Here is a 12,973-nt window from a genome sequence, read left to right as displayed (position 1 = left end):
GGTAGGGGAAGAAGAAAGAGGTAAGGAGAGGTGGATGGGAGGGAGAGAAAGAGAAGGAGAAGAGGGAGGAAGAGAGAAAAAGAGAAGGAGAGAGGGTAGGAAGGAGAAGACAGAGGGTAGGAGTAGGAGAGAAGTAAGGGAGGGAAGAAGGGGAAGGAGAGGAGGAAGGAAGGAAGTAGAGAAGGAAGGGAGGGAGAAAAGAAAAGAAAGAGAAAATAAGGTGAGATGTGGAGGAGAGGTAGGGGAAGAAGAAAGAGGTAAGGAGAGGTGGATGGGAGGGAGAGAAAGAGAAGGAGAAGAGGGAGGAAGAGAGAAAAAGAGAAGGAGAGAGGGTAGGAAGGAGAAGACAGAGGGTAGGAGTAGGAGAGAAGTAAGGGAGGGAAGAAGGGGAAGGAGAGGAGGAAGGAAGGAAGTAGAGAAGGAAGGGAGGGAGAAAAGAAAAGAAAGAGAGAATAAGGTGAGATGTGGAGGAGAGGTAGGGGAAGAAGAAAGAGGTAAGGAGAGGTGGATGGGAGGGAGAGAAAGAGAAGGAGAAGAGGGAGGAAGAGAGAAAAAGAGAAGGAGAGAGAGTAGGAAGGAGAAGAAAGAGGGTAGGAGTAGGGGAAAGGGAAGGGAAGGAAGAAGGGGGTGGAGAGGAGGAAGGAAGGAAGTAGAGAAGGAAGGGAGGGAGAAAAGAAAGAGAAAATAAGGTGAGATGTGGAGGAGAGGTAGGGGAAGAAGAAAGAGGTAAGGAGAGGTGGGTGGGAGGGAGAGAAAGAGAAGGAGAGAGGGTAGGAAGGAGAAGAAAGAGGGTAGGAGTAGGGGAAAGGGAAGGGAAGGAAGAAGGGGATGGAGAGGAGGAAGGAAGGAAGTAGAGAAGGAAGGGAGGGTGAAAAGAAAAGAAAGAGAAAATAAGGTGGTGTCTTAGCAGGTGTGAAGGATGGTAAACAAAGCATTCCAAACTATACCTTATAACCTTCCAAATGGAATAATAATAATATAAGAATGGCAAAGAAAAAGAATAACTATGTGAATGTATACCTATAATTGGATGTAAGAGAATAAATGACAGTAAAAATATAAAGCACAATATAGGTAAATAATATCTGGTCATAAGTAGCTAAGTATAAATAAATAAAGAATTGTACATAAAAATGGATAACGAATAAGGAGATTATGAATGAAAGATAGAAATGTATAGTAAGGAAAACACTAACTGCAAAAAAACCGATTTGGAACTGCCGTATGATATATGATGGAACTTATTGTTCCTACGTTGTTTTTAAGTCATGTGTTTGTTTCTGGTTGATGTGCTTATGTGTTTAAAATAAAAATTTATAAAAAAAAAATAGAAGCTCTTCTGTGCAAGCGTGGTAGAGCATCTAAGGCCATTGTTCTGTTACGCTTTGCAAAATACTTGGGACTGCACTTTATATCCAAACTGAAATTAAATTTAGAGAGGACGCTAAATTAATGTTACTGCCATTAAAGTGTTTTGCAAATGTGTAGAGCTGTTTGTGTCTATTATCATCCATTTCTTGACAAATAGAAATTATTATTTACGTATTTGGGGAATTAAATCTGCACTATGGGTTCTGGAAAGGGTTTTTCTGTTTTACAAATGAGAACAGCCCATTAAAAACACATGAAAATAGTATGTGTGATCGAAACAGTGGAAGACCCAAAACCTTGTACATGAGAAGCGTTAACTAAACCCACATTTTAGTTGCTAAAGTCCTGGACTACACTTCAGTTCAGTTTCAGTTTATTAAATTTATATGCCGCCCTTTTCCCCCAAAGGGGACTCAGGGCGGCTCACAACTCGAACCGGGGAGGGGGATACAGACAAAAGATTTAAAAACAACAACATAACAATATATAATTTAAAACTCACAACAGTCATACCATTCGAGACGGGGGCAACAGCTCTTTAGCCCCAGGCCTGTCGGAACAGCCAGGTTTTGAGGGCTTTGCGGAAGGCCTGGAGGGTGGTGAGGGTTCGAATCTCCACGGGGAGTTCGTTCCAGAGGGAGTTCGTTCCCATCATCTTTAGCGACAGATGATGGGAGACACAGCAGAACATAAGATAAGACATCGGTACATCATGTTTCTTTTGTGGCTTCCGTTCTTCTCCCTTTTCTCACCTACTCTACACCCCTTTAAACTTTGGGCCTCTCTGGAAAACTTTTGATATGTTCTAATATTTAGATGTATTCTTTTTCCCTGTTGATGGGATGCTATCAGTTCCTCTCTTTCAACCTGCTGCCACCTAGTGGTGACAGGGAGGGCTATGACTGTCCCTTGCTCAGTTCTTAATTTCTGCTGCCCCCTTCTGGTCTAATCAGGGAACTTGTGTTTTCCCAACCAGGAAGGAGTTTAGGAAAAGACAAGAGGAAGATGCAGAATTGGGGTCTGAATACGTGGCTGGCTTGAAGACGGCTCAAAAGCAGCGTCTCCACAGATAGCTCCTGAACCACAGACAGTGGGGGCTTGGGACACGCAATTTGAGTCGCTGGGAGTTGCTTAAGATCGCCATTCATGGTTGTGCCGTCCTGGCATGAGGCTCAAGCTATGGTTGATCTTGAAGTGGGTCAGCACCCAATTCTAAACTGAATTTGTGGGGATGGGGGGTAAGAGGAGGAGGGCTGTGGGGTTCTTGCTGCTCCCTGAGCTTGGCTGTTTTCTTGCAGACGTTTCATTACCCAACTAGGCAATATTATCAGTGCTAGAAGGGAGTGGGGTTTGCAAGGAGCAAGAGGAGGAGGACTGTGGGATTCTTGGTGCTCCCTGAATTTGGTTGTTTTCTTGCAAACGTTTCATTAACCAAACTAGGGAACACCATCAATGCTAGAAGGGAGTGGGGTTTGCAGGGAGGGGGAGGAGAGGAGGAAGAGATGATGATGATGATGATGATGATGATGATGATGATGATGATGATGATGATGATGATGATGATGATGATTTGGGAATGGCAGCAGATCTGAAAGCCATTTATGACTTCTCAAGAACCTTGGAAGCCACCTATCTGAGCCCCAGAACCCCATCCATGCAGGCACATCTATGATGGAAATGTTGGCTTAGAAATGTTGGCTTCATTGTCAGTCGATGGAGTAGACTTTGAGGCATCTACACAAGGAGAACTTCACGAAGCAGGATAGGAAGACAGTTGATGCTTTTGAACCTCAGTGTTGGAGGAGACGCCTGAGAAGATGATGGATGCCCAAGAAAACCATCCAACGGGACATCGGACAAATCAACCCCAGAGTTCACCCTTGAGGCCTAGAGGATCATATTGTGGACCATTCTTCAAAGCCCTAATTCTCTCGAGAAGTTCATAATACTGGGGAAAGTGGAAGGGAAGAGGAGATGTGGGGGCAACCAGCAGCAAAGTCGATGGGCTCAGTTCCAGTATCAATGGATGACCCATGGGGGGTAGGGAGACCCTTCAGAGAAAATCCGTCTCTGTGATCACTAAGAGTTAATATCAGGGGTGGGTCCCTGCCAGTTCTAAGCTCTTCTATAGAAGAGGTTCCACAAATCTACAGTGCCGTTTAGAACCGGTTCCAGCTCCCTCCCCCCGCCCATCCGCACATCATCAAGATGAAGAGCGAGAAGAAGAATTCTGGGAGTTGAAGTCCATAAGTCTTAAAGCTATCAAGTTTGAACACCCCTGGGGTTTTTTTTCTAAAGGGTTAGGGGTGCGAGGGTCTTGTAGCTTGACAGCTTTAAGACTTGCAAACTTCAATGCCAGAGTTCCTGAGCCAACATGACTGGAGGAGGAATTCTGGGAATTGAAGTCCACAAGTCTTAAAGCTATCAAGTTTGAACACCCCTGGGTTTTTTTTTCTAAAGGGTTAGGGGTGCGAGGGTCTTGTAACTTGACAGGTTTAAGACTTGCACTCTTCAATGCCAGAGTTCCTGAGCCAACATGACTGGAGGAGGAATTCTGGGAATTGAAGTCCACAAGTCTTAAAGCTATCAAGTTTGAACACCCCTGGGGTTTATTTTTTCTAAAGGGCTAGGGGTGCAAGGGTCTTGTAACTTGGCAGCTTTAAGACTTGCAAACTTCAATGCCAGAGTTTCTGAGCCAACATTTTGGTTGCTAAGCAAGAGCGTTGTTAAGTGAGTTTCACCACATTTTACAAGTTGGCCATGCCCACCCAGTCACATGACTGCCAAGCCACTCTCACTCGGTCACATGGCTGGCAAGCCACTCCCACCCGGTCACATGGCTGGCAAGCCCCTCCCACAAAGCAGGCCACACCTACGGAAGAGGTTCTAAAAAATTTTGAAACCCACCACTGGTTAATATCCACTTGATGGCACAAAAATCAATCCAGGCAATAAATATTACAGGGGAGGGGAGGGGGCGGATCTCCCTGGATAGACTCTGGGGGTCAGTATCGCCCCATTCAGTGGGGCTGATCTAGCAAGCTCAGGGTGAAGGTACCTTTCCCTTAGTAAGACCGGCCTCCAAGGGAAACAGAAGTTGCCCCACCTGCAGGGTGTGGGAAAGGCAAACGGGCTTGTCTTTGAGATAATCACACCCCTGGCTTCCCCATCAGCTCTGCAACCGCTTTGCCAACCTGTCGTCAGGAAGGGAGGGGGAGTCGAAGGAACGTTGGAAGTGTAAGAAGGAGGGAAGTCTGTTTCACAGGGCAGCAGTCACCAACCGGTGCTCCAGAGAAAACTTTTTTTTTCTCTTTTATTTTCTTTTAATTTTTTTTAAATCAATTTCATATATACATTCACAATTATATGATCTCATAACTGTTATTAATAATATGTATTTATAACAATTTTTCCCTACAGTTGACAATATACTTGAAGATTGCTTTCTTAACGTCCCATAGATCCATCTTATCTTACAACGGTCCTACTTCTTCTTCCCTCCCTCCCTCTTTCCTTCCCTCGTTTCTTCTCTCCTACTCCCCTTCCTTCCCTCCCTCCTTCCCTCCCTCCTTCCCCTTCCCTCCTTCTCTCCTTCCTTCCCTCCTTCCTTCCTTCCTTTCCCCCGTCCTTTCCTCCTTCCTTCCCCCCTTCCTTCTCTCCTACATTCCCTCCTTCCTTCCCTCCTTCCTTCCCTCCTTTCTTCTCTCCTACTCCCCTTCCCTCCCTCCTTCCCCTTCCCTCCTTCTCTCCTTCCCTCCTTCCTTCCCTCCTTCCTTCCTTCCCTTTCTTTTCTCCTTCTCTCCTTCCTTTCCCCCTTCCTTTCCTCTTTCCTTCCCCCTTCCTTCTCTCCTACATTCCCTCCTTCCTTCCCTCCTTCCTTCTCTCCTTCCTTCCCTCCTTTCTTCTCTCCTTCCTTCCCTCCTTCCTTCCCTCCTTCCTTCCCTCCCTCCTTGCTTCCCTCCCTCCTACCCCCTTTCTTCTCTTTCTTCTCTCCTTCCTTCCTTCCTCCTCTCCTTTCCCTTCTCTCCTTCCCCTTCCTTCCCTTTACCCTTCCCCTCTTCTTCCCATTCCTCCCCTCTTTCCTACTCTTACATTCCCTCCCATTCTTCCTCTGCCTTTCCCTTTCTCCTATTCCTCTCCTTTCTCCTCTCCTTCCTATCTTTCCTTCTACTCCTCCCTCCATCCACTCTATCCGAGAGAAAACTTATTTGCATTGTTTATATTGCATTCAATACTATTTATCTTTTTTTTTAAAAAAAAACCATATTGCCGGTCCGCGGGATTTAAAATTATGAATTTAGTGGTCTCCCAGGTCCGAAAGGCACAGAGAAGGCAAGGTGGCTTGAGAGAGTCTCTCTCTTTTAAGATAGAACCAGAACAGAACAGAATAACGGAATTAGAAGGGGCCTTGGAGGTCATCTAGCCCAACCCCTCTGCCCAAGCAGGAGACTCTACACCATTCCTGACCGTCTCTTCTTGAAAGCCTCCAATTATGAAGCTCCCACAACTTCCGAAGGCAACTTCTGTTCCATGGGTGGATTCTTCTCACTGTCAGAAAGTTCCTCCTTATTTCCAGGTTGAATCTCTCCTTGGTCAGCTTCCATCCATCGTTCCTTGTTTGACCTTCAGGTGCCTTGGAGAATAGCTAGACCCCCTTCCTCCTCTCTGTGGCAGCCCCTCAACCCTTGGAAGACTGCTATGATGTCCACCCTGGTCCTTCTCCTCACTAGACTAGCCAGGCCCAGTTCCTGCAACCGTTCTTCAGGTTATGCTAGAACAGTGTTTCTCAACCTTGGCAACTTGAAGATGTACGGACTTCAACTCCCAGAATTCCCCAGCCAGCATTCGCTGGCTGGGGAATTCTGGGAGTTGAAGTCCGTACATCTTCAAGTTGCCAAGGTTGAGAAACACTGTGCTAGAACAACAGGGTGGCTAACATTTGACTTCTCCATCAGGGTTTAATGGTCATCAACTTATAGCCAGCAAATTGGTGGCTAGTTTTTAGGAAAAAAAACAGCATTTTCCTGCTGTGTGATTCTGTAAGGCAGCATCTGCAGTGCTGCATGGAACGGAATCCAGTTTGATGTTTGAGTAACTCAGAGGGGCCTTCACAGTCGGCAATATCATTACTATGTCTTGGGAAACGGCATTGACAAATTTCTCTGTGGCTGTTGGCACCAAACTCCCATTTCAAAGAACAGGCTGGTTAATGATAAACCACCTTTGGAAATCTGTAAGCTTCTCTTGGCTTCCACCGACCAACCCGACGTCTTCCAGATGTTTCATCAAAGCAAGAAGCTTGCCCCTTCATGCAGATTTGAGAAGGTCGACTCGGCCTTTTGTCCTTCCGAGGTGGGTCAAAATGAGAACCCAGGCTGTTGGGGGCAAGGTGCTAACTTTGTAAACCGCTTAGAGAGGGCTGTAAAAGCACTGGGGAGCGGTATATAAGTCCAAGTGCTATGGCTATTGGAGGTCAGCATTTGTAATCAGTGGACCTCTGAAGATAGGATATGGCCCAGGAAGGTCAGGGGTAGCTTTCTCACCCACCTTGTGAGTATCTACATGTAGTTTAGAGTCAACTAAAGAGCCGAGGTGGCGCAGTGGTTAAATGCAGCACTGCAGGCTACTTCAGCTGACTGCTAGTTCTGCAGTTCGGCTGTTCAAATCGCACCGGCTCAGGGTTGACTCAGCCTTCCATCCTTCCGAGGTGGGTGAAATGAGGACCCGGATTGTTGTTGGGGAAAATATGCTGACTCTGTAAACCGCTTAGAGAGGGCTGAAAGCCCTATGAAGCGGTATATAAATCGAACTGCTATTGCTACTGCTAACTAACTGCAGCTTTTCAAGTCCTCTAGCCTCTGGATTCAGCAATGGTCTTTGAAGGACCATAGGAGCTAAACCACGCCTGTTTGTCTACTGTGGCCCTGTCAGAAAAGGGTGGAGCTTCTATTCCCTGGTCACAGCTGCCATCTTGACTGTCTTTACTTCCTCCCTCCTCCTATCTTGGAGGTGAATTGGCAGCCTATCCAGGAAGAACTACCAATAGCAATAGCAATAGCAGTAGACTTATATACCGCTTCATAGGGCTTTCAGCCCTCTCTAAGCGGTTTACAGAGAGTCAGCATATTGCCCCCAACAATCTGGGTCCTCATTTTACCCACCTCGGAAGGATGGAAGGCTGAGTCAACCCTGAGCTGGTGAGATTTGAACCGCTGACCTGCTGATCTAGCAGTAGCCTGCAGTGCTGCTTTTAACCACTGCGCCACCTTGGCTCCAGCAGATGGCTTAGTCCCTCAAGGACGACATTCAACACAAAAATGTTTTCCTTCCATACTCTTCCTTCTCCCTGCAAGGGGACTATCTCAAACTTTTCATCCCATCCTGAATTTGGACAGATGGAGATGCACAATCCATGCAGAACAAACTCCCACGTGGTGTGATCAGGAATGGGATCTTCTCAAGGGGATCTTCTCCTTGGGTCCTAATCTGGTCCAGTCATGGAGGTGTCTCCTGCCAGTTCAGATGCAGCCACTCTCAAAGCCACCTCAGATGCTTCAGAGAGCCGAGGTGGCGCAGTGGTTAAATGGAGCACTGTAGGCTACTTCAGCTGACTGCAGTTCTGCAGTTCGGCTGTTCAAATCTCACCGGCTCAAGGTTGACTCAGCCTTCCATCCTTCCGAGGTGGGTGAAATGAGGACCCGGATTGTTGTTGGGGGCAATATACTGACTCTGTAAGCCACTTAGAGAGGGCTGAAAGCCCTATGAAGCGGTATATAAGTCTAACTGCTATTGCTATTCCTGGCCCAGATCCTCCTTATTCTGAGCTTCTGCTTACATCATCATTCATTTATAATACCTATTGACCCCAGGATCACCCAACAGAAGGATGAGAAGATCTCCTAGGCTGACAGAAACCATTTTATAGTTTTGTAGTTTCAAGTCAGTCTTGATTCTTGGCATCGTGTTTGCCGTCTTCTTCCTAGGGCTAAAAGTCACCCAGATGCCTTCCCCGCTTAAGGCAGGATTACGAGTCCTGGTCTCCCAATCTCTACCCAGGGCTGATAACCATCACACCAGACTGGTTTCCACCACTGACAGATATACTCAAGAACATAATGAGCTGGAAGGATTTGAACTCAGCAGCACGGCGAACAATTGCTCTTCCCAACTCTGACCAAATAATATTAATATTAGAAAAGTAGAGCATTATATACCGGTATCCCTCGACTTACAACCACAATCGAGCATTTCTGTTGCCAAGTGAAACAGTCCCTAAGTGAATTTTGCTCTGATTCATGGCCTTTCTTTTGCAACGGTCGTAAGTGTAAGGAAATGGTCATAAGTCACTTTTAAGTTGCGAGTTCAAGTTCACTGAGCTGTTGTAAATCTAGGGCTACCTGCATTGTTTGGCTGGGATGTCCCCTTTCATCATTCACACAACTGTGTAAACCAGAGGTCTCCAAACTTGGCAACTTTTAAGACTTGTGGACTTCAACTCCCAGAATTCTGCTATGCTGGCTGGAGAATTCTGGGAGTTGAAGTCCACAAGTCTTAAAGTTGCCAAGTTTGGAGAGTCCTGGTGTTAACTGTTGTTTATGACGTTTTATTAATGAACAGTCCTGTGGGTAAAGAATTAAATCCTTTAGAGTCCAGGAAAAGAATGATATCTCAGCCCTTTTGTGTGTTTGTTTATCATTTGGGGCAGGAGATTAAACTCCTTTCAGCTGGGCACAGGTGCTGGCGAAGGTCTTGTGAAGGTAACCGAAGCCGCCATTGATGGCGCACAAAACTTGCCCGGCTGTAAACAAACCACAATTTCCTTCCTATTTATTTATCCGTCAGTGGAGTTGTGTCGGCTGGATGGCCGGCCACCAGGAGAAGATCTGGGCCCTTCACCAAATAAACAGCATCCTTCTGCTCGAGCAAAAAAAAGATCTCAACAAGGACTTTCTCCTACCAGGATGACCACTTGTTCTAGCCCCATTTTGCAGAATTTGCTCCTGGGGTTTAATATCGGTCTAATGCTGGAATTACAGGCGTTAGGCTGCCTGCCCCCTCTTAGCCGTTCCCTTCTACATTTGCGCTCCCGAAATTCCCTGCTAACTGAATTTAATTCCAATGTCCACTTGAGAAGTTTGACGTCCAAGACAACTGCATGACCGGTCCCCAACTTGGTCCTACAGATTTTTCAAGAGTGACCAGCACAATCAAGTCCATTCATTTGGGTTCTGCTCATCCTTTTCTTCTTCCTTCCTTCAACCTTTCCCAGAACTTTCTCCAAAGAGATGGGCTTTCTGTTGATTGATTCGACTGTAGGCCATCACATCACTGGACATACGTTCCCCGCCCTCCCCCAGGATGATCTGTCTCAAACCTTGGTCCTACAAGTTTTTCTTTAAAATATACTTTTTTTATTTTCCATTTTCATAATATATAATCACATGTATACTATTACATAGCCAATATCCTATTGTATTAAGTAGTAATTACATCAGTTCCTCTTGTCATCAACGCCCAGAAAGATAAAAACCCATTATTAGCTCTTCTGCTCTCCATACACCTCTTTCTTCTGCCTCTCTCCTACCTCCTTTCTTCCCTCCATCATCCTTTCCTACTCTACTTCCCCTTCCTTTCTCCTTCTCCTCTCTCTACATTCCACTCCTCATCTTCTCCCCTTACCCTCTCTCCTATCCCTCTCTTCCTATCTTTCTTCTCTCCTCTGTTTCCCACTCTTCTACATCCTTTCTTCCCTCCATCATCCTTTCCTACTCTACTTCCCCTTCCTTTCTCCTTCTCCTCTCTCTTCATTCCACTCCTCCTTATCCTCCTCATCTTCCCCCCTTACCCTCTCTCCTATCCCTCTCTTCCCATCTTTCTTCTCTCCTCTGCTTCCCACTCTTCCTCTCATTGGTGTAACACCCAAAAAGATAAAAACCCATTATTAGCTCTTCTGCTCTCCATACACCTCTTTCTTCTGCCTCTCTCCTACCTCCTTCCTTCCCTCCATCATCCTTTTCTACTCTACTTCCCCTTCCTTTCTCCTTCTCCTCTTTCTTCATTCCACTCCTCCTTATCCTCATCTTCCCCCCTTACCCTCTCTCCTATCCCTCTCTTCCTATCTTTCTTCTCTCCTCTGTTTCCCACTCTTCCTCTTATTGGTGTACTTCAGCCTCTGAGCAAACTCCATTCTATGTTGGTGGTATTTATGCTTCTGTATCAATATACTTAACATATCTTAGTTTTAAAGAAAAAATAAGAGTATACAAGTTTTTCAAGAGTGGACCCATCACCATCACAATCAAGTCCATTCATTTGGCTTCTTCTTCTCCTTCCTTCAACCTTTCTTAGCATCAGAACTTTCTCCCAAGAGATGGGTCTTCTGTTGATTGATTGACTATCTGCCCTCAAGTCATTGTTGACTCTTAGTGAAAAGATACATAGGGAGTTCCCCCCACCCCACCCCCAGGACGATATGTCTCCAACCTGGTCCTACAGCTCTTACAAGAGTGGATCCATCACTTCCTCAACCAAGTCCAACCTCCTGTCTGATGGTCATCCTCTTTCCCCTTCCTTCCACCATTAAGGACGTCTCTAGAGAGCTGGCTGTTTCACATCATGCGTCCAAAGTCAGATCATTTGATCCTGGTCAAATGTCATTTCTTTTGAGTTGATGTGTGATCCATTGATTTGTTTTGATTTGATTACATTTATATGCCGCCCTTTTCCCCAAAGGGGACTCAGGGCGGCTCACAATTCAAATCAGGGAAGGGGGATACAGACAGGAAATAAAATAACAATACATAATTTAAAAACTCACAATAGTCATACCATTCGAGACGGGGGGCAACAGCTCTTTAGCCCCAGGCCTGTCGGAACAGCCAGGTTATAAGGGCTTTGCGGAAGGCCTGGAGGGTGGTGAGGGTTCGAATCTCCACGGGGAGCTTGGTCTTCCATCCTATCCCCAGGAGTCTCCTCCTTTGCCAACCTCCCAAAGCATCCATGCTCTTCTTCTCCTCCTGCGTCTTCCGACTCGGATATTTAAAAATATCACTGGCTGCAATGATTTCGGAGGTCACCCTCTTGAAGAGCCAGCCTCCCCCCACCAGGAGTAAGAGGCTAAAACCTGCAGCAGGAACAAGGGCCTTTGGGTGAGTGTTACTGTGATTGTGTGTCTAAGAGAGAGAGAGAGATTAGTCTACTTTCAAATTTAAGCAGCGGGTGGATCCTGGTGCTTTGTCACCCACTTGAAAAGAATCTAGTAAGCAAACAGAGTAAGGAGTTTCTAATGCACAGCTAGGAGGGGATTATCACACTGCAGAGTAAACACAGAGTAAGGTGCAGTTCTCCTGGCTGGAATGTTTTTCCATGCTCTTTTTTTTTTTTCTCCCTTCCCCTCTTGTGGCTTTCGCCAAAGGCCCCTTGGACTCTGAAGCAGGAGGGGGGGGAAAGTTGTCTTGGTTAATGAGCCAAGGAAACAAGTGAGGCACCAGCACAAAGGGCACATTTGAGTGAATTCCCACTGAACCGTTGGCCCTTGGCCAAGACCTCCACCCTCATCGGAGCCCAGAGCAGAATTGGGGAAAAGGAGAGAAGCTGAAAGCAGGCAGGACCAGGGATTCTCACTTGGCACCTGTGGCTCGGATGAGGGGGAGGCCGCTTTGCCCCTTGAGCAGAATAACAGAGTTGGAAGGGACCCTGTAGGTCATCTAGTCCAACTGCATCCCCATGCCCAAGCAGGAGACCCGACACCATTTCTGATAGTCCAATCTCTTCTTGAAAGCTTCCAGTGATGAAGCTCCCACAACTTCTGAATGCAACTTCTGTTCCATGGGTTGATTGTTCTCAGAAAATTCCTCCTTATTTCCAGGTTGAATCTCTCCTTGGTCAGTTCCCATCCATTCTTCCTTGTCTGGCCTTCAGGTGCTTTGGAGAATTGCTTGACCCTTCCTCTCTGTGGCAGCCCCTCAAATATTGGAAGGCTGCTATCATGTCTCCCCTGGTTCTTCTCTTCACCTAGACTAGCCATGCCCAATTCCTTCAACCATTCATCGTATGTTTTAGCCTCCAACCCCCTAATTTTAGCAATAGCAATAGCAGTTAGACTTATATACCGCTTCATAAGGCTTTCAGCCCTCTCTAAGCAGTTTACAGAGTCAGCATATCACCCCCAACAACAATCCGGGTCCTCATTTTACCCACCTCGGAAGGATGGAAGGCTGAGTCAACCCTGAGCCAGTGAGATTTGAACAGCCGAACTGCAGTCAGCTGAAGTAGCCTGCAATGCTGCATTTAACCACTGTGCCACCTTGAACTCCTGAATTATCTTTCAGGAAGACCCCTTTGCGCTGCTTGGCCCTCTCCCCAGGCCTCGCCAAGCTGGACTGCAGACCCAAAGCTCCAACTTTGTTATGTGGGAGTGCCCCAGGCCAATGAGCACCGCCCCCTAGAGTCGGAACGAGTAGCACAGATGTGCCAGGGGAACCTTTCATCTTTATTTGGGAGCGTGGAATGAGAAGCCCATTTGGTAATGGCATTTTTAAATATTGGAGCTTGAGGGAAGAAAAGATGGGCCCTCCAGATGTCTTCGGTGAGACTGATGGAG

General features: G+C 46.5%; 1 protein-coding gene across 1 annotated transcript in view; it reads right to left on the bottom strand.

Annotated features, from left to right (window-relative positions):
• The window catches only part of GPR146 (G protein-coupled receptor 146), a 142,055-nt gene that overhangs the window by 88,150 nt on the left and 40,932 nt on the right, over positions 1-12,973 (bottom strand). The window lies entirely within an intron of this gene.

Source organism: Thamnophis sirtalis, unplaced genomic scaffold (genome assembly GCF_051295495.1).
Source record: "Thamnophis sirtalis isolate CommonGarterSnake01/CBP01778 unplaced genomic scaffold, rThaSir2_p1.2 scaffold_14, whole genome shotgun sequence".
NCBI classification, from domain to species: Eukaryota; Metazoa; Chordata; class Lepidosauria; order Squamata; family Natricidae; genus Thamnophis; species Thamnophis sirtalis.
This window is presented reverse-complemented; position numbering and strand designations above follow the sequence as displayed.